Below are 19962 nucleotides of genomic sequence, written 5' to 3' on the forward strand. Positions count from 1 at the left end.
CTGTGTGGGGCGTGGGGGGTGGCTTCCCTTCCCATGCCAGTCTTTCTGCAGTCTTTTGCTTATCTGTTGGCATCCTTTGCGCCATATTGTCTGTGTGTTTGTATTTATTTCCAGCTTCTACTGAGTGGTAGCAAAATCCCTTTGAGCTGAACTGGTCCCACCCTGGTAGCTTGGAATGTTCTAATGTTAAGACTTGCTCTTCACATTCGGCACATTCTTAGGATCAGGGACAATTCCTCCAGGGCTCACAGGAAACAAACAAATGAAATCTATGGAACACTTGTCTCCCTTTTGAGTGGAGAAAGAGGGGTAGAGAGAATCTTTGGGGAGGCTTGAAACAAAGAGCCTGTGGGCGTGAACCTTGTTTAAAAGTATTTTGAAAGATGAAATTCAAGGACACTCAGGACCTATTCTTGATTCTCCCACAAATGTACCTTTTATATTTTTTTCCAGATTGTGTATCTGGGGGTTACCCTTTGGTTTTTAGTCTATAAAATACGTGAAGCCCATATTCATTGTCCATTCCCTCTTAGCCATCTGATACTTATTTTAATAAAACTTGAAGGCTGTCGTTTTAAATGGCAGCTCGGTGAAGAGAGTGGGTGAGCCCTCCTCGGTTCCTTTTCTTCCTTGAATGAGTACTGCAGTGAGTACCGTTCTAGGGGTGAGTACCGAGCCAGTTGAGGTTTGATCAGGGAGTAGGCATCTCTCCCACAGATCTCTTCCTCTTTTGAGTGGAGCTGTGCACACAATGAATAGCACATGTGGTCATAATTACCCTGGACACTTCTGTAGGAGGCCAGCATACACTCTGTCACCTCTTCCTCCAGTTTTGGGAAGGATCACTGTTTTTGTGATGGAGCACCAAATGAGGTGCTTGGTTAGCATTTAAAGTCCATGTTGAAAGATGCATGTGTACTGCATCTTTAAACTACAAAGTCACGTAAGGGTGGCAGTGAACCAGGAGAGGCACGTGGACAGTGGGTCCCCAAATCTCGGCCAGCTCCAGCGGATGTGTTCATTGAGGGGAAGAGCCCCTCCTCTGTTTAAATGTACTCAGACTCTTGCTTCTGTTCTCTCGCTGAGCGGGCGGAGTTGAATTTGGAAAGTTGACGGTGCATACATGCGACTCCCGGGTAAGGCACTCATCTTAACTACGATGCAGAGCACAAGTTCTTTCCTTAGTGAGATACTTTGGATTTTTCCCCTTTCCTCCTCTCTCTCAGCAAGTTTTATTATGGCCATTCTTGGGGGTTCCTGATAGGAGGAGATACTTGAAGCAAGATGAATGCTCACCAACTGTGCCTTTCCTAAGTAGAATTCAGGTGAACCAGGGGGAGGAAATTGACGCCGAAGTCAGTGATCTGTAAGCCTTATCTGATAGTTTGCAACCTGTTGACCAGTGAGCCCTAACTCAGGTTCACTGGCCCCTTTAAAAAATTTCTGATAGAACTAAAATGTTTATGGTAAAGTCAGAAACAATCTTCAGAGTAATGAGTAACTTTGCTGCCCTTCTGATGATTTATTTAACCTGGTGCCTGAGACTTCTAGTGCAGGCGAATATTCTGGACACTGTCATTTACTTTTCTTGTTCTGGAATCATCCCTGATTGCTTTTCAGAAAGCTGAAGTTACCAGTGTGTCACAATTTAGGGATGATTTTGGTTTTAGCTAGGTAGCTAATTCTTAGTCAGGAAAAGTGGACTTAGAGTCAGAGGTTTGGGGCCCAGTTCTGGCTCCTACAACTAAATTTGAACAAGAAACTTGGCCACTGGCCTTAGTTTCCTCATCTGTCAAGTGTAGTTGGTCTAGAACTAGATAAGTCTAAGATTCGTTTTAGAATTCTAGGCTGATCTTCTAGTTTTTTAGTTAATATCTGGGGTCCATAAGGTGTGAAACCTATGAATTATTTATTTGCCCCTCTGGGGTGCCTAACTAAATCAGAAAAAAACCTGCACACAATACCTTTAGTTTTTCTCAGAAATGTGTAAATAGAGAAATAGGGGAATAATGTTTCCTAATTATTTTTTTAATGGGATTCAGACAGTGGAAAAGAATACATTAAATTAGCAAACATACATCACAGAAGTGTAGATTCCTATAATGCTCTTAAATTCTGCCACCTAGATATCATTTTAGGAGAATGTTTCTTTGCATTTCCTAAATTTTTTATAGTGAGCTTATTACTTCTTGTAATAAAGAAGAAATACACATTACAAAAGTTTGCTACCACCTATCGGTCATTTCCTCCCTTTTTATAATCTTGATCTCCACCCCCTATTTAAGACAAGAAAGGTTAATCTGTGTTTTCTGTTGAATGAATGAAAGAAATTCACTCTGCCAAGGGTTTACGATGTGCCAGGCACTGAGCTACAAAAGTGAGAAAAGAAAAAGAAAAAACCTTCTCTCGAGAATCTCAAGTCCAATGGCATAGGCAACATGCAAGTCATAACAAAATGCTGTAATCGTGGTACTGATTGCCACGAAGACAGAGAAGAGGATGTGCTAGACTCCAATTACCTATCTCAAAGTCCTGTGAAAGTCTCAGGCTCAGTGTCTGCATATAATACAACCATAGCTAATGTTGACATTAGCTGTTATTGTTGACTAATGTTGTTTGTAAGGAAAAGTCAGTTCTAGCTTTGGGGTGAGATCTACATCCTTTTAGGCTGCTGTGTTAGTTTAGGCTGGCCTCTTAGATCCAGGTCAGGAACACAGCTTTCCCCCCAAACCCTTGGTCTTGATCCACCAGTACTGCCCAGCTTTCCTTCTACTCCTCTCTCTTCTCTGGCTACTTATATTATTAGGCAGTTTTCTCGTTTAGCTGTTACCAGTCCATGCCTTGCAGAATCTTAGAGCTTCAAAGACTGAACTAGTTTAAGCTCTACATTTTCTAGACAGGAAATTGAGATACAAAGAAGTTAAATGACTCTCTCCAAGGTGATATAACTAGTGGCAAAGCTAGGCCCAAACTACTGCCTCCCAATAGAATGCATTTGCATGATTTCTAAGTCCAATAATGTATGCTGTTTACATAGGTGAATGAGTAAAGAGTATTGTTGCGAGTTTTCAGTAGGGATTTCCACTTCCACAGCTGAATATCTGTATTGCCATCTGACAAACAGAGGTGGCTTGCACGTGGAAGGTTTCCTTAGCTAGGAAGCTACCATTGTTTGTGACCAACATGAAGGTGAGTGGTAGATTTCTCTTCTCAAGACTGTTCCTGGAATTATGCAGCCTTCGAGCTGCGTCAGGTCTAATTCTGGCCTGAAGTGAGGGAAACAACAGAGTGGGCTGAGCTGGGCTGAAGGGCAGATTTGGGTCCAGCACCCTCAGTACAAGTCACCTTGAGGAATAAGCTGTCCAACCTTGAGGAGATTTCAAACACAGACCTCCCTGTTCAGCCTGGCATTTATTAAATACATTAGGGCCTGCCCAGTGATGTAGCCGTTAAGTTTGTGCGCTCCACTTTGTTGGCCCAGGGTTTGCGGGTTTGGATCCCGGTGTGGACCTGCGCACCGCTTATCGGCCCATGCTGTGGCAGGTGTCCCACATGTAAAGTAGAGGAAGATGGGTACGGATGTTAGCCCAGGGCCAATCTTCCTCAGCAAAAAAATAAATAAATACATACGTACATTAAATGGTCACCCCTTAGGCACTCCCTAGATTCCCTTTCCACGTCTTGAGGCAGCTTCATCCCTTGAACTTAAAATTCTATGCCTGGTTTCTCTCTGAAGCCAAGCCCTGTTGCCCTATTTGGTCTCTAGGCTTGAAGGGGAAACTGGTCTCCAGTGGACACCTGGCTTTCAACTCGACCGCACACCCAGAACCCTGAATGCCCTATTACCTTTTCCTTATTAATCAAGCCCTTGGCTCCTTCCATCATTTCCCAGAGTGATTTTTCTGTATTTCTCATATATTTCAGATTTCTTCTTTCTCTTTTATCAGTCCTGCCTTATTTGTATAACATCCTGTGCTGGAGAAATTAAGACTATCTAGACTCAATTGACCTAGTAGTTTAGCCCCCTATTTTTCCTCCACACAATCCAGAAACAAAATTTGTGGGTACATTGAAATAACCATGTGGAGTACCCAACACAGAGTGGGCACTGGGTGAGTGCGAGTTCTCTTCTCCTTTCCCTACAGAAACCTGGCTGAATCTACGAGCCTAGTTCTGAAGGGTCCTCAAATCATAGAGTCTCTTATTAAAAAAATAAAAAAAAAATCTGGTTAGCGTAATAGCGCGTATGCATTTAATCAGTGCAGGTCTTCTGGCTGTGGCCAAGCTGAACATCCCCAGATTAACGATGAGTTTTGGAGAGAGCCTTATTTTTCCCCTGGGCCAGCCAGTTACACTTTGAGGAACGTGGCTGAAACTAACTTGGCCTCAAGTGAGGCTTGTTACTGTGTCTACGTCTCTGAAATCCTGCTCTCAGTAGGAAACAATAGAAGTCATCTTCCTCCCCCCTCTTCCTGAACCAACTCAGCCCTCATCATCCACTTTAGTATTTAACATATGCAATTTTCTATTGGACTGACTTTGTGAAGATGTTGATATTTGCCAGTGAGGCAACAAGTGACTGCCAGAAAGACACTGTGTGTCTAAGTACACCCAAGATTTAACCTCTGTCCGAACAGCTGGCTAAGACTTTTTTTTTTAATAAGAGAACTAACTGAAGGAGGTTAGAATGGTTTCTTTTGTTCAAATTTCCTCTCCCAGAGACTAGTCCCAGGAGTCCCTTCACCTGCATTATCCATTAATGCTGTGGGTTCATTTTCTCCAAATAAACAAGCTTTCCTGCCAAAGAAAATAGGCAGCACGATTGGATGCAGGGATGCGTCTTGGGACCTGCGTTTGAGGCGTGTTCTTCATTTTTCTGGGTTAGCCCCCAGGCTCCTTACTGGGCTCTTGTCGGCAGTGGTGGTGTTGGCGGCAGCCCTCGGTTCTGCAGGCCCCTCGTGCTGTGTTAACCCTGCCCGTGGCTGTCCAGCCCCCTTGAAAGCATCCTTCATTTCTGTTTGCTCAGTTTCCTGAACGCCTCTTCCAGATCATCTTTCACCTCTTGCTTCAAGCTCTGGGGACACATGTGGTTTCAACATAATGCACAGATGTGACTTGGGGGAGGGGAGGCACGGCTGTGGACTCACACAGCAGCTGAGTTCACTGGACTCTGAAGTAAGGGAGGTCGTCCTCTTTGAGTGGGCAGGTCAGGAAGGAGGGGAGGCAGAAAGACCAACAGGCAACCTCAGGCTCTGTAGATTTCTCCACGGGCCGTGAGACAGAGCGCTAGGGTATGTGTTTTGCATTGTAAGGAAAGGGTGAGCTACAGCTCATGTGGATCAAATCACCATAAATAATGCTTGTGTATCTGATTCTAGATGAGACATTAGGCAGAATAAGGGACTAATAACCAAAACTTCTATAGGGAAAAGACCTGGTTCTTTATCTACCCAAATGTTGATCACCAGGGGTCGACAAACGTTTTCTGTAAAGGTCTAGATAGTAAATATTTTCAACTTTGAGGACCATATGGTTTCTGTCACAACTACTCAAACTCTGCCTTTGTAGCTCTAAAGCAGCCATAGACGATATCTAAACAGACGAGTGTGGTAGCTGGCCATAATTTGCCCACCCCTGAGATTTTAAATTCATAAAACTTACAAATACTCTCATTATTGTTTGCATAAATTCATGAGCACTCTGTGGCTAGGCCCTATGCTAAGTACTTGTGAATGATCACATTTATCCCATTCAAAACAATTCTGTGAAGTCATTAATAATATTGTACCCATTTTACAGCTGAAGGACATAGAGGCTTAGAGAAGTTAAACATAAGCAAGAGCCAGGCTAGATTTTGAATCAAGACAGCTCAACTCCAGGCTCATGCTCATTACCACTACATAGTACAGCCTACAGTACCAACATCGTTGATATCCACATTTGCTTTTAGATCTTGACATTAGCCAGTATTTGGACTTTAACCAAAAAAAAAAATTTATAAACAGATAATTGCTAAAACCCTTGTACATATTAATACGTAGCAAGAATTTTAAACATAAGAGTCCATTAGCGAATTATAAGGAATTGGAAGCCATGTTCTGCTATGCTGCCCAGCTAGTTTTGCTTCTTAACATCCAAGGATCAGTGCTAGGAGATGAGTATGTAAAGGCCTGGGGGAGCTCAGAGGCCAAAGACATCCAGGCTGGGTTTCCAGATTCTAAAACCCAGTGCTCTGAAAATGGCGAGATGGAGCTGGGCCTGGAGCAAGCTACTGGCCTCACCCGGGGCCAGCCGCCTCTTACCAGAAACACTAATGTGAGCTGTCAGCCTATTGTACACACAGGTGTAGGCTCCTCGGCTGCCACTGATGGTGGCATAGTTCACTCTAGTGTGGTCCCAGGAGACTGGATAATCACGTACTCCAAGTTATTTGCTGACTAGTGGAGGTCCTTAGCATGCAAGTCAGCCAAATAGAAATGTCCATTAAAGATGGCAGAAACCAAGTTTATGTCTTTTGTTGTTAGAATAAGTAAAGTCTGTTCTGAAGAAAGCTCAGAATAAAAGATCGGAAAGAATCTCATATCCCATCGTCTATAGCAGTGTTTCCCAAAGTGCTGTCTTCAGCTCGCAGGGACAGTAATGGGGAGGGAGTTCCTGTGGTCAGATAAATTTGTGAAATGCAAGACTAAAGAAACTTAAATAGTATTCTTGAGGATATAGTATTGTTTTCCCAAAATGTTTGTTTGTTTTGTTTTCAGAGTCTCTTAAAAAATTATTTGCAAGGAACACCCTTTGAGAAACCCTAATCCAGATGCATTTCCCAATGTTAACATTTATGGTCCAAGATTTTTTTTAAATGGGTGAGAGTGGCAGCAGCAACAATGGTGGTGGTTATTAAATCCTTTTTTTTTTTTTGGTAACGGGCTATGTATTTTCTTGTTTGTGAGTGTGCGTTTAACTTTATTTCGAAATATTTCATACTTACAGAAAAGTTGCAAGAATGGTACAAAGGACTTCTCTATACCCAATTCCCCATTTGTTAACATTTTACCATATTTGCCTTATTATCATTCCTTCTGTGTGTTTGTGTGTGTATACATTATTATTGCTATTACTTTTGTATTTTAATTAGTGAAATCTGAATTATAAAATTCTTTCATGGATTATGGATTTATTTTTTGAAAATACTTACAGAAACTCAATTGGGCTAGTAGTTATTAATTCCCCCTAATTCTACCTGTTGCATTAAGGTACATCATGCTTTGCAAGTGTGTGAAATGTTATCATTAAACTGCGAGGTGACATTTTGATTGTAGCTTGTGGTCTTACGAGGAAAGAATTTGTGAAAACCAAGGAAGGCTTCAGCTCAGGCCCACACATAGTCCTAAACGATCTGGATTTGCGAAGTTATCATTTGATGTTGTGCGAGGACTGTCAAAACTATTTGCAGCTGGTTTGCAGTCCTCTTGGACAGTGTCTTTTGAGGATTAGGCTTGGCTTTTGGCTGAGGTGGGAGCTTCAGCCTGACATACCCTCCTATCCTTGAGTTTCAGAATGAAAGGGAGGCTTTCGTGGGACCTCTGTATTTCAAGTGTCCTATGGTGACTTGTCACGCGTTCAGAATGTAGCAACAGGGACAATGTTTTAAATGACATCTAATTTCGACAGTGGTTTTGTTTAACATATGTTGGAGCTTCCATATCTGGGTTTTTTCCAGCCATGAAATCAAAGCTCTCTTCTTCCTTCACATGGTTTAAGTAACCCAATTTAAGCATAAAGTGAGTGGAGCAAACACTGTACCACCTTACAAAGAGATTGGTTGGTGTAAGGGGACTGTGAATGTGACTTACATAACCTCTCATGGAGTGTTTCCAAAACCATATAAGGAAGCTGGAAATAGTCACCTCTCCTTCATAATGTCAACATTAACTCATGAGTGAGGCTGGGGCTTGTATCCTCAAAGAAGGCATGAAGAAACAACCACCAGACAGTCTAGGGAGGAGACGGCACCAGGCATTTGTTCAGTGGGTGGATGCAGCCCTCACAGTGGCCTTAGGACACACGGATCATGCCTTCAAGCTGGAAGCTCCCACACCCACAGGGCCACTGGGTTGCACTATGTGAATGGTGCCCGTTCACACCTACAGTAGGTTCACACCTAACTAGAAAAGTACCTTGTTTGGGTACAAATTAGACTGTGGAGACAGAAAATTTTTTTTTTAATTTTTAAAAATATTTTATTTTGAAAATTTTCAAAGATACTCAAAAGAAGAGAGAATAATATAGTCAATCCCCATATACTCAACCATACAGATGCAACAATTTGCCACATTTCTTTACGCTCCTCCTCTTTGGCTAAAATATTTCATAACAAATCCCAGATATTATATCCTTTCATCCCCGATATCCTTTCTCTAAAAAGTAGTCATTTTATAAACACAGTGCCGCTATCCCATCTAACAAAATTAATCCAGGACTAAAATTTTGATGTATAATGTTTACAAAGCTCCTGCAACTAGGTAACCCTACAACATAAGAATCAACAGGGTCTATGCCTATGTTAATACACTGATAGGTTAAAAGAGGGCAGTCCTAGCTCTCGACTCTGAACAAAAATTATTTGGATTGGAGATGGGGGCGGGTGAACCATTTGCTCTTGTGGTTCTACAGACTGTAATCTCGGGTATCGAGCTGTGCCATTTGCTTCCTGGACATTTCATAGTATCATCAATGATTGATAATCATAACTTACAGGAATTTTTTTAAACAATATTTTAATTGGAAAAAGCATCTGTCAGCTGTCAGGCTTCCAGCTTCCACTTTTGAGAAGCAGGATGTTGAATGTGAGTAATGACACAACAGGCCTATAAAATGCGGACTAACCCTCAGATGACTCATCCAGTACGATGCAGTATATTTGTCAAGGAGACTGAATCATATATGGGGGAAACCACTTCTCGAGCAGCCAGCTGGTTCTCAGGTCCGCAGGAGACGATCCATTTTTATCGGAAGCTTTATAGTAGCAATAATGCTAATACCCAGCACTTGGGCTCTACAATGTAGAGGCAATGGCATCGCCGGGCAGGTATGTGCTTACTGTTTACATGGACTTTATTTTCTCGTTGTTCTCTTCTGCCTAACCTTCCGGATGATTTCTTTTAACATTTTTTAAGGTAGGAAAAAAAATTATTCTAATTGTGAAGAACTGAAGTGTGTGTGTTTGTGTATGTGCCACGTGCAAGGACAGACAGGTAACCACTGGTCTTTTGATGGACGCAGAGCTCTTGACCACTCATCTCCCTTGCTGAAAACAAATCTCTCCTTAGATATTCAGATAGAAATGGTCTTAACTTACCCCTTTTATTAAGCCCTGAGTTTAAAACATGCTACCTAGGAAACAGCTTGCAGAGGTGGTATACCTTTTTTTTGGGGGGGGTAGCTTAAAACTTAAAAAAATGAATAAACAGAGGTGAGCTAAAGGAGGTGGTCTAATGATAACTATTGTATTTGTTTTGTTGGATTTTTTTTTTTAATATTGTGCTTTTTCCTACCCTCTAAGAGGCATGACTTAATGCAAAAAAGCTTTATTCCCCGACTGAATGAATACATCTATTTTTTGCAAATCATAATTTGTTCATACTGAACTCATGCATTAATTTTTTCTAGGTGGGAGAAAGGGTAGTGGGGATGTGGTAACAAGGTTTAATTATAGCTTTCACATGATCTGAAGGATTGTTCTGCATAATTGGGAGGCTGTGTCGCCTGTCTGACCCTCTCCCTCTCTCTCTTCACTCACTAAATTTAAACAATGCCTGGCTAGTTAAGGCACATATCTTGTTTATTTGAGTATATTAAACATTCCTCTGTGTGTTGACAGTCCATTCAGTGTCTCCTCATATTTTTAAAATATACTTTTTGTGTCCTACTTGTTAGGGACAGATGCTATCGTTAGTTTATAGCAGTACTATTTATGCTTTTCTGGTCTGTCTGTCCAGAATGACTGGGTCAGGACCTATAACACACTGCCCACAAATTTGCCTAAGATTCAGCACTTGTGGGGCAGTCCCGTCTATGGTGGTAAATTCTGTTACCACTCGGAGAACGTTAAACAGATCTGGGTTACCAAGCTGGAAAAATAGCAGTCTTTGTTTCTCTCCCTCTTTCTTGTCAAGCCCATGAATGATTTGTTTTCCTTGAGGTATGTATATTTTAAAGTGTCTATAAATGTATTACATTTACTTATTTAAATACATTCAGAAATTCAGATAATATGGAAAGCCAGCAAAAAGGGAGTTTGTTTGGTTTGTTTCTGTTTGTTTTGTAGATTAAGAGGTATACTTTTTTTAGACTGGCCAATTTGTTTTTGGAGACAGGACCATCTCCAAATTTCATTAATTTTGCATTCTATAAATGAAAGCCACCTGTTATGCTGTAACATGCTAATTATGGTAGAGGACAATAATGAGGAAGAACAGTATTTGAAATATGTGGGGGTTTTGCTAAGAATTTTCCTGCCCACATCTGTAGTGCTTATTTTTATATGTGTGTGTGTATACATGCATGTAGAGTGCATATTTAATAATAGCACTTGGTGATATTAAAAAATACTTCAGATTCAAAATGAGGGTCCTTTTTATTCCTTCTCATTAACATTTTTTTAAGTTATGGAAGAAAAGCTACTTAGAAAATGTTAGCTTGAACTAAAGCTTGAATTCTGTGATCTTACAGGAAATGGGGTTCTCTCTCCAAGGTTTGGTGGATGCCATCCTCAGCTCAGGGTTCACTTTGTCAAAAGTCGTCAGAAAAATAATGTGACTTAATAATGTGAATTAAAGGCAGAATAGCTAATTTGCTCTGATTTTTCTGAAATCCTAGGTTCCATTATATCATTTCTTTTCCTTGAGGCCTACAGACAATGATTATAGGCAGGTATATAAAAACATTTCTTTTAAGGTTCTTGATTTATTGGCGTATTCTGTGAAAGTGTCTTCCTTCCCTCTGATTTGTGTGGTTGAGACTAACTGAGGTCCTGTCCAGATTATTTCAGGGCAGCATTGATTTTGTTCAGCTTTGCTTACATTACACACTCAGGGCATACTGATCATTGCGATTTGGCAATGATAATCACCCCCAGAGTTGTGGCCTCCGCTCCTCGGAGGCCCCTTTGCTGTTAAGCACCATGAGCCATCAGTCCAGAGTGACTATATGGTTTTTAGATTCCTTCTTCCCCTTTTGAGGGAAAAGGAATACAGAGCCATGGCCAAACCAAGGGTCTCATATCATTCAACTTGGAAGCGATCAATAGATATTGAGTGAGACGCTGCCTATGTTCAGAGCTATGTGCTGGGTAATATTAAAGTTAAAAATGCTTGTGATCCGGGCCCAGCCCCGTCCTTGCTTTAATTCCCTTTTCAGTGAGGATTCATCGTTATTGGCGATAGATTCCTCCTGGGTTTTCTTTTATTCATAGATTTACTGGAGTCTATAATCCAGAGCCACTAATTGCTCTGTGTAGAAGCAACTTTTAGCTGTTCTCTTCTGGTTCTTCAGAACCTAACTCTTCTTGGATGGAAATCAAGAAAACTGCCCTACTCAAAAATTCATTTGATAGTTTTGATGGCCATGTTTTCTGAGCCAAGTAGAGTGACACAACCTCGGACAAAGAATTTTTTTCTCTCTCTCTCTTCTTCCTTGAGGAGAGTGTTTGAGGAGAGTTAGGCAGAGTGTTTGAATCCTGAAAGCTTAGAGCATCCTTAGTGGAACAGATTGGGAAAAGCTATCCTTGATGTTTACTAATCTTTGAGGTTTGAAGACCCCTCCCCTGTTAAAATTGTGTTCTAATGACTCAAAGCTGTAATGAATTCAGTAACCATTTAACAAAAATAGGTTTATTTAAAATCACTATAGATCATCTGTCAACATTTAAAAATACTTATTAGTATTTAGAGAGACCTGTTTTAGTAAGTCCACAATCTGTTCTTGCTGTATGGGTGGATGATTTATGCATACATGGTGATAGTCATAGCCCCCAGGGGGAGGGCTGGACCGGTCCATTGCCTGTTGTCCGTTGCCCACTGTTCTGCTGTTACACTGTCCTCCCCACATCCGGGGTTTATGGTCACTCTGCCTACATAGTGGGTGGGATTAATAGCACTTGTAGATAAGTCTTGGGTCATTATGTGGAAATATCGACTTTCCTTTGTAGCTCAGAAAAGCCAGAGACAAGTACAGAACAGCCTTGTTAGGTCATTAACCCCACTCTTAAGGACACACAAATGGGGTGAGTGACCACTGTCTTAACAAAGTCCAGCACGGACTTTTATTAGTCCTGAGCATTCTTCCAGGTATAAGTTTGCTGACAGCTTGTTTGCATTGACATCTGTGCCCAGATTGTCTTATGGTGTATGCAGGACAGTTTTGGAAACCATGCCCATTCCCAGTTGGATTCTTAATCACCAACGTTTCTTCATGACTAATGATCACCATAGACAAAGCAAATGCGTCAGAACCAGGCTGGCACTTCAGCCCTCTTAGAAAGAGGGCTTGTATGACACTCTACCTTCCCTGCTGCACTTTCTGAGAGCAGCTCAGGGAGTTAGCTACCTCGTCTTTATAGAGCTCCGTGTGCAAGGAACAGCAACAAGATACTATTCTCTCTTTCCAGATTTCAACCCAGGAGATGACTTTTAGTTTTCAGTGTTAATTCATGCAGTTGTAAAGATTTTCAGATTGGAGATGTCCAAGCTGGGTTTGGCTTTTTTGTGGTTTTCTTTTTAAACACATGTTCCTTGTACCCATCCAGTGGAAGAGATGGATTGCCTGCTGTTGCTCTGGCCCCGTGGGGCCTGCTGTTTGACTGGGCCTCTTGAATTCCATTAAATGGAGCGCAGACAGCATGTGTCATGAAGGCTGCTTGGGGAGAGTGAGGAGCAAAATTAGTGTCTGTGGGTGGGCATGTGTTCTCATCACATCGCCAAAGAACTGCAATGTGCAAAATCTGGCAGGAACTTGTTCCAAAGAAAAATAAAACAGCCCCTTTTTTCTGCTTCGAGAAATATTAAAAAACATCACTAAACCCCATGTTGAAGAAATGCAACTGTTAGAAAATCTTTGTGATTGTATGTTTTAAATAATCTTAAAAACTGAGGTTAGAACAGAAGAAATAAAAAGGAACTAATCATAAACAATATTTTAGGGATTCTGTCACTTATACAGAATTGTAAACATGATAAGCGTTCTATTAGAATATAATTGGCTAAGGATTCGGGGAATTTGTTAGAGCTAACAATTAGGAAAGTCTATTTTGCTTAACTTTCTTCTGTTCTTTGAGATGATTTTGTAAGAAAAGCCATTTTTATCTCAGAAAACCAATTACAAAGGAAATGTTTGTGTTTTTCATATATGCAGTTTGTCTTGTATCCCAAGAAACAAAGCGTAGGCAACATTTACATTTATATTTGAAGCACAGGATCTCCCTTTATAGTTACCTTGAGAAGGTCTTGCATATTTGTTAATTGTTCCTCATAGTGTAGAAGAATATTTCTGAGACGAAAGAGTGGTTACGATATATGTAGTTTGCGCAACGGGCATATGCTGCTTTTATAATTAGGGGAGAGTTTTGTGGGGTTTTTTTTCGTAGTGGTAATGTTGACTTCTTAAAGACTACAGAAATGTTCTTTAGCCAAAGCCCAAAATTTATGGATTTGGGGTCCTTCTTGAGTATAGCTATTTCAAGTGGCCCCTTTTTGTTTTTCAAATTATTTGTCTTTATTGTGTGTGTGGCAAGAAACACATAACGTAAACTTCACCATCTTAATTATTTTTAACTGTACAGTACAGTCGTGTTAACTATATACACATTGTTGTGCAACAGATCTCTAGTAGAACTTTTTCATCTTGCAAAACTGAAATTCTATACCCATTAAACAATTCCCCATATTCCTCTTACCCCTGCCCTTTACAATCATCCTTCTACTTTGTTTCCATGAGTTTGACTACTTTAGATAGTAGAATTTAAAAGTATTTGTCTTTTTGTGACTGGCTTATTTCACTTGGCATAATGTTCTCAAGGTTCATCCATGTTGTAGCATGTGACAGGATTTCTTTCTTTTTTTAAAGCTGAAAAATAGTCTATTGTATGTATTTTCTTTATCCATTCATCTCTTGATGGACATTTAGGTTGTTTCCACCTCTTGGCTATTGTGAATAATGCTGCAGTGACATTAATTGCCTTTTGAGATAGAAGTTGACTTTCCATAAATGTTAGGGTTAATTCTCTATGTGCAAACACGCCAGAAAAAGTATCATCATGTCATATCACCTTATGTTTATCTAGCCTTTTCGGTTTACACAAGAGCTTCCATATACCGAGTTACTCACTGTGGGAAATTGCTGGGTATGTAGCAATTTTCAGTCCGAGATGGCCTGTTTATGGTGCCTTCAGGGATCATAACTCTAGAGGTGACCTTAGTCCTGGGATAAGATGCCTGTAGCACACCAGTGAATGAGATGAGCTGTGGGTAGCTCCTCTTGAGCAGACATTAAGACAGGGCTCTTTTATTCTTTTCTGATACTACATGGCAGCCTACAGCAGCAGCATGGCTTCAGGGTAGTGTAATTGCATCTCTTTGGCCATACGGACTGCCTGCCACCTTGTCAGTAAAGCTCTTTGGTGAAAGAAGCTGACTGTGGCTACTTGGTTGTCCTGCCTCAAGCAGTGATCTTAGCCACTGCTGAGTGCATGACCTAAAGCTTGGTGGGCTCCTTGGCGCAAGCGTATTGGTGATGTCCAGGAAAGCCCAAACGCAGCAGCTTAGCCTCCAGGGGTCTCAGTTATCTGTGCAGATCATAAGTCTTGAAATCAAATGGCTTCTAGCCCTTCCCAAGCTGGTAGACTTTGTTATGTGGGGATAGCATTAGTGTTCCCTGGAAGTTCCTTTTTTTTTGTGAGGAAGATCAGCCCTGAGCTAACATCCATGCTAATCCTCCTCTTTTTGCTGAGAAAGACCGGCCCTGAGCTAACATCTATTGCCAGTCCTCCTCCTTCTATTGCCAGTCCTCCTTTTTTTCCCCAAAGCCCCAGGAGATGGTTGTATGCCACAGTTGCACATCCTTCTAGTCGCTGTATGTGGGACGCGGCCTCAGCATGGCCGGAGAAGCGGTGGGTCCGTGCGCGCCTGGGATCCAAACCCGGGCCGCCAGTAGTGGAACGCACGCACTTAACCACTAAGCCACGGGGCCGGCCTGGAAGTTCTTTTTGAAATCAAAGTAGAATACCCTGCTATAAATGAAACAGTATTTTAAGAATATCGTGTTAAACTGTAAGCAGCAAGCTTGGTAGCTTATTGGCCTACACATTCTCCTTACTGCCCAGTTCTTTTATGGCAGGAAAGTAACTTAATGGAAGCACGTGTACCAAGTGGATGGCTCTGTTCTGTAATAACTCAGAAGGAAATTGCCCCCGGAGGTCAAATCCCATCCCTCTGTGTGGTCAAGAACTGGTCAGGAATCCGCTGCTGCGTGATTATCCTGTGAGCCGGAAGCATCTTGTTCATGCTCTTCTAATTGCTCGCCAGCAGTCATTGCCACCATAAAAGAAAAGAACAATTTCCCCGGTAACACTTATTTGGAATTCCTAAGTGACAGCCCTAATACGCATTGATGCCATTGTTACATTTACATTTAAACCAGTTGTGAGTTTGGGTAATTTAGTGCTTTCCTTTTGGTTTATCAGCTTGCTTGCTTCGGTGTAAAGATTCTCAGCCTTATTAGCAGATAATCATCAGCTTGGCTCTTTTTAGAGCTATTCAAGATCCAGTGGTGCCAAATTCCAGGGACCTCAAAATGAAGCCTAAACTGGGAGTTTAAGAATTTCTCCTTGCTTACCCTTTCTCCCCCACCCCACACCCAGAAAGGGACACTCTTGGCCAGAGTTGAACAGAACTGGCCGTTCCCACTGGAGGCTGGAAAGGGGCTTCTGCTAAGGAGACTGTCAGTGGGCAGTAAAAACCATTTGGGACTATACCTGTGATTCAGGTATCTTAGGAATCAATTAGGCTTTCATGGACTGGATTGGGAATCCTGCTGCTCACCATTTTATGTTTTTCCTGTGGGGAAAATACATTCCAGTATCAACAACTGCTTTACAAGAAAACTTATGGACCAGAACTCGTTTGTGACGTTGAAGCAGCCTGGACCCAACATGAAACTTGAAGTGCACAGAGTTGCTTTATCCAAGGTCTACAAATAAATGTCTCTGCCCATTTTCAAGTTAAGCAATTGCTTCATTACCTCTTCCCAACATTTTTCCCCTTTCTCTCTGAATATAGTGAAGATTGGTACTGGAGTATCTGTCTGGAGTCCATTGATAAAGCATGTAGAATAAATTCTGTGGGAGAGGGGGCACCTCCCTCTTCTCATCATCTTTGCCTGCATTTGTTCCATAAATATGTCTTGGATTTTATTCCATGTTAAAGAGAATCTGACACTTGTGGATGCATAAACCCAGCTAGATGGCTAGGTTGTACCTATTTTATCCTTATACAAAGGATTTTATTAAACTTATTAAAACTCGTTTTTCATTGTTTTCTTGTTTTTTCAAAATACTTTGATAGACCAGTTTTGCTCCTGGGAACTGTATAATTGCATAATAACACTTGCACTCAGAGAATAGCTGTTAGTTTGTCGTGGTTTCAGGTCTTTGTGGTTTCGAGTTTTTTCAGTTCAGAAGATGTTTTCAGTTGCATTTTACTGCTGAAAGTTTTCTGATCTGCTTTTGTAGAATATTTGGGCGGCTTATGTTCGCTAAGCCCTCTGGCACAGCTAAAGGACTTTAAGGCAATGTTTGTTTTTTTTTAAACACAGAAAGGGGGCCAAAGTTGAAAAGAGACCTCAAAGGTCATTGGGCTCCTACCCCTCATTTTACATATGAAGAAACTGAGGCTCAGTAGTAGCATCTGGGGTGTCTCACCCAGGAGTGGGAGGGAGATGGGCAATAGAGGTTGTCTGCTGACTTACGGCACTGGTTATACTGACGGATCCAAGAATGAAGATGGCCTCTGTTGGTGTGAAGCTTTGTTAAGCTGAATAAAACTTCCCAGCCCCACCCCCGAGCTCCACCGGGTTTTTCTCATGTGGCTGTGTTATTAGTGATACCTCGTCATCTCTCCTTAGGATTCCTTTGGCAATCGGTTGCCTATCCAGTAAATTTTAAGAGACCAATAAGACTACCTTCTCTTATATCCTCTAGATCACCTAACTTGATATGGAGACCTTTGCCGCACCACAGGACCCTTTTAAACAAAGTGTGGGCTGTTTACAGAGATGGATCTTAGTCTTTATTGGTCCCTAATACCAGTGACCTTGAGTAAGTCCCCTGTCCAGTCTGGATTTTAATTTTTCCACCTAAGTGAGGGGTCTAGAGTAGATGGTTTCTACAATTCTTTCTAGCTTAGAAAGAGGTCCTGAATGCTTCAGGGAAAACAGATGCCTTGCATGTGCTTTGTTTGTTTCTTTGTGTGTTAGCTTTTCATATCTAATGAGGGAAGTGGCAGAATCATAGAAGAGAAGGAAGTAAATGAATTGGTAATTCTTGCCCCCTGAAAGGGCATCCATGTCCAATGGATCTGTTGGGATATAAGCAGAGCGCCTCTTAAAATCCAGTCAGCGTATTGCTAGCACCATATGCTGACTTTTTTTTCCCTCCCTGTGGGCTAAATTGTCACCTTCTTTTGTTTGAGAACAGGTCTTATTAAGGACAAGCTCGTAAAGGATTTGTAGGTTTAGAATTTGGTATTAACATAGTTTGGTAAAGTAATTTCCTGACCTTTTGACCTTGGTTTGCTTTGGGGGTTGGAGCAGGTGGCAGGTAAAAAGTGGGAAATGTGTCCTGGATCCCAGACTTTTCAGCACCTTTTGGATTTAGCGTTGATCTCCATTTAGAATATAGCACTATAAATTTTCTCTCTCTTCCCCCTTATAAAAGTCTTCAAATGTTCAGAAAAGTCAAAAGAAGTGTACAGTCAACACCCACCAGCTCCAGTCTGCACCCTGCATTTTACTGTTATTGCTTTATCACACACACATGTATCCTTCCCTCTGTCCCTCTCTCCATCCAAGGTGCCATGTTTTTTTTTATGCATTTCAAAGTAAGTGACAGATATTAGTGCCCTTCTCCCTAAACATTTCAGCATGTGGATCGTGAAGTACTTTTTTCCTTTGTTTTCTCCAATTGAAGGAGAAAGAAAGCAAATATATTCTGAGAAAGTCAGGCGCAGAAGTTCCAGGGCTGCAATTCCAAGACCTGAATTGGAGATTATTAACTTTAAACAACTTTTTTTGCCATGTGTGTTTTGAAGTACCAATTTTTCTATTACACATGTGCTTTAATGTGGTGAGAGTTAATTTTGTTTAGTAATCTAACATTTCCATTAGCTGGCCTTTGGGGGTTTAAATGTGGATCGTAAATACCATTTTTGGAAGGGTGTGTAAAACAGAGGGAAAGTCAAAGAAAATTATTGCTTTCAGAGTAAAAAGTAGAAGAAAGGGTTCTTCAGGGGTGAGTTATTTTGTTTTAAGTTGGTACTCCTTTGATCTTGATTAATTATGAACTTCACTGAACTCCGGGCTCAGCAGAGCAGCAGACAATAAAAGCAAAATCATAAACTTAGGTTCAGGCTTTGCCCTCTCACCCGCCAGGACTCCCTTGTCCCCGGTTCACACTGTGTAATCACCCTGAAACTCAGCCCTTCCGGACAGAACCATTACAGTCTGTAAGAAGTAGATTCATTCTATTTTGGTTTGAATAAAATAAATTTCATTTTTAAAGGTAGTTTGCTCATGTCAAAGTTGTCTGTTTTGGTGATTTTTGATTTAAAAATTCAGAAATCTCTAATAGATGCCCTGAAAGTTAATGAACTGTTGTGATAAAATCTTACCATAATTTCCTAAAATGTTTTAGCTGATATTAAAATATCCGTGTTAACGTTTAGAGAATCTGTTGCTGTGACAGAATTAACATTAAAATAAAATACACATATACATGTATATATTTATCTTGTTATTTCAGTAAAAAATTGTATTATATTTACTTCCAAATCTAAGAATTTTTATTGTTGTTAGAGGGTAGTATGAGTTCATTTAATTTTCTGTAGCCAGTGTTTAAAAACTCAAAAATAATTTAAAATGCATTCCAGAGCCTGCTATTAAGGTTATTAATTACCCCCTGTATAGATACTTGACAGATAAGGATACAGAGGTCCTAAGTGGTTGACCAGAAACCCATCTAGGATTTAAGGGGCATCACCCAGGAATCTCCAGTTCTCTGAACCCCCAGGGTGGTGAAATTAGGATTTCTGCTATTAGTAGGGATTAGAGCAAATTTCCAAATTTCAAGAAAAAATGATTACTTTCTTCACGGATTGTGCGTCCTCCACAATAAACTACCAAGCCTGTCCTGCCGCATCTCCCAGGCTTGACCTCAGCCAGGCCTTTCTTCGCCGGGCCGGGTGCATTACTCACCTCAAGAGGTACTTGCTCAGAGAAGTTATATTGACACAGGGAGAGTTGCCACAGAGGCATTAAAAAAAAAATCTGTCTTAGACACAACATCTAAAATTGCTTTTGGGTGCTGAAGCTGATTTACTTCAGCAAACACTTTATTGCCCAGGTTTAAAACTGCCAAGTGTGTTGGTTTGGGTTGTACATTAGGAGAGCAGCCCTAGCACCTTTATCTTTATTTGCCTCAGTCAGAAGTGATCCATCTTCATAGATATTATATATTTAGTATTCTTGTGTTATCTGAATTTAAGTGCTGAATTTAAATTAAATGTTAGTAGGAAAAGTTTTATTTTTGCTTTTTTTAAAAAACTATAGCTCCGTCCTTAAGACATTTGATATATTAAATAAATAAAATCAAAAGATTTTTGTAAAAAGATTTTTACAAAAGTAAAAAACAATTGAGAG

General features: G+C 40.8%; 1 protein-coding gene across 4 annotated transcripts in view; it reads left to right on the forward strand.

The window, feature by feature from the left end:
• SPRED2 (sprouty related EVH1 domain containing 2) overlaps positions 1-19962 on the forward strand; it is a 114392-nt gene that overhangs the window by 49782 nt on the left and 44648 nt on the right. The gene's annotated exons all lie outside the window — the stretch shown is intronic.

This window comes from Diceros bicornis, chromosome 12, assembly GCF_020826845.1.
Source record: "Diceros bicornis minor isolate mBicDic1 chromosome 12, mDicBic1.mat.cur, whole genome shotgun sequence".
NCBI lineage: Eukaryota > Metazoa > Chordata > Mammalia > Perissodactyla > Rhinocerotidae > Diceros > Diceros bicornis.